The 4,392-nt window shown below is 40.6% G+C and overlaps 1 long non-coding RNA gene across 1 annotated transcript; it reads right to left on the bottom strand.

The window, feature by feature from the left end:
• Positions 1-3,839: 3,839 nt before the first annotated feature.
• On the bottom strand, positions 3,840-4,173 carry LOC115373274 (uncharacterized). The gene is made up of 2 exons (XR_003929520.1): positions 4,022-4,173; positions 3,840-3,907 (listed from the first exon to the last, which is right to left on the bottom strand). It is a non-coding gene; the product is annotated as an uncharacterized LOC115373274 (long non-coding RNA).
• Positions 4,174-4,392: the final 219 nt, after the last annotated feature.

The following is a 4,392-nucleotide window of genomic DNA, read 5'->3' as shown; positions in this document are numbered from 1 at the left end:
TGGATGTAGTGGACTGGTATTGCCCCCTCAAACGTAGGAGACTGAACTGTGGACTCTTTTTTTTTTTTTTTTTTTTTTTTTTTTTGTATGACATCTATTGTGCTGCTGCATTTGCAAGTTTATCCTAGAATTGTAGCCTTTTTGTAAACTCTATTTTATGTTTTATTCTGGTGTTGTTTTAGTCATTTTATCCTGTAATTTTAGCAGTTTTATTAAATTATTTAAACTCAATCCGGTGCCTGGTCCTTAACAGTGGAAATTGTACTGCTGGTATAGAGGAAAGAACCTCACACTATTGTGTGTGACATGTTTATCATTAAAATCATGTAGCCACTTTTATTCTATATGCTATATTCATTTGTATTTTGTGTTTGCATTTTGGAGGGGGACTGTCCCCACATCTTTTGATTCAATGCTTCTTCCAATCCTTTGAATTTTCATACATCACATGGATATGTGAAGATATGCACTCAGTGACTATTTAATTAGTTCCACCTGTACAATCTAATACAATCCAATACAACTGCGCTGCCATGAAGTTTCCTTCTTTGCTGCCTAAAATGCTCAGCTTTTCTTTTTGTCACAGTAATAGAGATGTTCATTCACTTCTATGTTTGGCTTTGAGCTCATAGTTAGTGCTGCTGTTGGACTGGACTGCATTTTATTGAGATGTGTGTTTACTATTCTGCCCCCCTGATGTACTATATGAACAGAGGACCAAAAAAAAAAACTAGAAACACCTCTCAATGTAATGTAGTCCAGTACAAGACCTCTGCAAACTACAACCTCAATAATAAACACAGAATTAAAGTAAGACATTCTCCACAATGTCAACACAAACTGAACATTGTAAACATTGTTAAAAGGTAGAATTTATGGCAGAGCTGCTGACCTGAACTGCATTAGATTGTAGAGGTAGAGCTGATAAAGTGGCCGCTGAGTACAGGTTTGTAACATACATGAAGTAAATATAGGAAATTCCACTTTCCAAATTCCAATACAGATCCTGTTGTTTTCTCTGATAAATGAGACTTCCCATCCCACACGAGGAGCTGTGTTGATGTTGATGTTGACAGTGTATGTAACCTGAGGGCTGCACCACCAGGGGCCTATTCCATCAAGCTGGCTAACGGGATAGCCTGGCTTATTTCGATGAGTCTCGCTAATTTAAGTGGGAGTTCCGTTCCATCAAAGTGGCTTATATGAGTTGCAGCTCAATAACCATGGCAACTTAGTCAGCAGAACTAGCCTGCTCCGTGGCAGGCTTACAGTCAAGCTTAGCGCAGCTGCGTGTCAGAGAATGTCCGACGGACGCAAACAGACCCCCAAATGATGGCTCCGTCACGTCTATATTGTTGCCCCGGCATCACATATTCAATTTAATTAAGTTCAAATTTAATTATGTAGCACCATGTCCGTGTTCGGAAATATAAATTCAGACTTAGCCTATTTCCCACAATGTGACCAAGCATGAATGTACGTGTTTACTTAATAAAAATAAACGTAATGAAAATCATGTGTTATCACTGTCAGTCTCCGAAATCAACCGAATAAACAATCAATTACTCAATCAAATTTTATTCATATAGCACAAGTCATACATCAAATGCAACAACAAGCGCTGAACATAAAAGGGTTGAAAAGAACATGAGGTTAAATAAAAAAAGACGTCTTATTTTATTTCCCACCCGCAATTTGCGATGACCCGCCTCTATTCTGCCCGAAGCCAATAGATTAGTTGACATAGGTGAGGGACGTTTACCAGAACACATATTTCAGTTAATCCCAATTGGATTCATGGTCATCCCACTTTTTGAATGATCCCTTTATATTTGGATTTTTACATGTAGCCTACCTATAATTTCATATGTAATGTAAATTCCTAAGTTTTGAAATCATTTAGCCTATTAACCATTAAAAAAACAACAACAAAACAAACTCAATAATCATCATTTTGTTCAAGCTGTGAAGACAAAGAATGAAAGCATTAAATACAGTCCAAACCATGGCTTTCTGTTGTGTTTAAATTTATAGGCTACTTAGCCTACTTCCTTCTCCAGTTTTTTGATTTCCATATCCTGACGGTGTCACGCCCATATGGTCGCGCCGGTCAACAATTCTGCTTCCGGCGCCCCTCTGGCCACTAGCGGCGCCCCTCCAGCAGATGGCGCCCTAGGCAATTGCCTATACCGCCTATGCCAAAAACCGGCCCTGTTTGTGATGATTTCCCTATATTCTTCATATAGTTCCATCAGCAGTGTCTGCTCTGCCGCTGAAAATGTCGAGGCTCTCCTTTTCTCCTCCTTTTGAGATGTTGTATCTTTGTTTCGACAATCGACTGTTCTGGGCTGCTTATGTGCCCCGTGAACGCGCGCACTTGAGGCTTGTTCAAACGTGGCTAGAATTAGCGCTGACTTGACGCGGCTGAATCGCGTTAGTGGAACGGGTTGAAGCTTTAGTGAAAGTTGACGCTAATTCAAGCCAGGCTATATCACGTAAGCGCAGCTTTCTTTAGCTGCTTTCATGGAATAGGCCCCAGGCCAGTTCAGCAGAGCCAGGCTTTCTGTGTGTGAGCTCGCTCCACAAAACCTGAAGCCCCAAGTGGAGATAACTGGTATCACGACGGTGGTTATCAAGTTGCTTTGTGCAGCCTGGCTCTCTGCTCTGAGCTCTGAGTGCGTTCACATTTAAAGGGGTGTTTGTTGCATCATGTGAATCTTTTTTTGCTGCCTACTTCACTCAGGAGGAGTAAACTGTCATCATGAAGCGCTATGAGGAGGATAAAAAAAAATCATTACATTGGCTTCAAATACGGCCAAAGAGGAATGTTTTGACAATTTGAGGTAAAAATTAAAATACAATACAATAAATTCATGTACATATAAGATATAGATAAGAATTATGCAAGTTTACTTGCAGAGATGTTGAACACAGTGATCAGGTTGGGAGGTTACAGATTACATTAACATGGTAACAGTGATGTGATCACAGGAAAAGACACTTCTTCACTAAATAAACAAAACAAACATTGTCATTAGAATACAAACTGCTTCACAAAATGTTGGTTGATGTTGCTTGTGTTGGAAATGATGTGAATGACAATATTTCAAGTACAGCTCTGCAATAAAATGCTCTTTTACAGTAAATGATTATACAAAGATAATAAAGCAATTTTAACTGAAATTATCCATGTTTTGTTCATGAGTATGAGCAATCCAGCTGATTTCTCTACAAGAGGATTCAATAATCACAACACACTCAGCGATGTCTAAACAGACAAAGCCTTCATCTCACAGATCCATCGGTATTTGCGAGCACAGTTCTCAGCAATCCATCCCACAGATGAGCTCCACTGGATAGAAACTGCACAGTCCTTGTTGTCTAAAGGTTGGTTGATCCAGTAGCTGATGGAAGAAGATGATGGTTAGAAAACTGTTGACAGATTTTATGACTCATGGTGTTTAGAAATGTGTGTTACCTTTCAGTCAGATCACTTCCATCGACCCACTTCCAGACCCCACTTGTTCTTCTCAAGCCAATCCAGTAGCCGTAATAATCCCTGTCACTGGACTTATGGCTGATTCCACGGATGAATTCCTGGTGAATAATCAGAGATGTTTCAGTACCACATTCAAATGGACACATTGTGAATTTTGGACTCTTTTTTTTTTTTTTACTGCTTCAAGCTCAGTTTGTGACATTGACGCTCATCTCTGTTCTTGTCATGTTCCCTTTACCTGCTCCTGTCCATTTTCTATCACAAGCAAATCTGCATTCCTCTGCCTGCAGTCTTCTGCAGCTTCTTCCCAGGTTTTCCAGTCACTATATGTACTGAGTACAACAAGATAACAGCTGGACTGGGACGGGGAGAGAAGCCAGCCCTCCTGACAAGGATTACACCGTCTCTCTGAGAGAAATAAGAGACAAATCAACAAACATGATTATCGATTTGTGATTTCAGTATTATCTCTATAATCATAATATCATTTTTGTTACCATGCTGAAGTGGTTTTCAGATTACCTTCCTTGTCTCCTGTTTTGGGGCAGTAGGCATCAAGGATCCTCTGTGTCCGAGTCAAGCTGAGCTCAGTCCTCTCTCTCCTCAGCTTCTCCACTTGTCTCTCTAAGGCGCTCTTCTCCATCTGCAGCTGCTGACTTTCTGAAGTCAGGATGCTGTTGTTTTGTCTCAGGTCACCAATGAGGACCGTCTGATCGCTGAGAATCCTCCTCAAACTGTCATTGGCTGAGCTGAGGCACAGTAAATTCTGATTGGCCGCCGCTGCAGCTGTCTGGTTTTCTCTCAGCTTGGCCATATTGTCAGAAATGAGCGAGGTAACTGCAGAGAAGGACACAGAAACGTCTCGGCTGTCAAATCTGCCACAAAATAGGAAT

Source organism: Myripristis murdjan, chromosome 16 (genome assembly GCF_902150065.1).
Source record: "Myripristis murdjan chromosome 16, fMyrMur1.1, whole genome shotgun sequence".
NCBI lineage: Eukaryota > Metazoa > Chordata > Actinopteri > Holocentriformes > Holocentridae > Myripristis > Myripristis murdjan.
The sequence above is the reverse complement of the archived record's forward strand: the minus strand, read 5'-3'. Positions and strand labels throughout refer to the sequence as shown.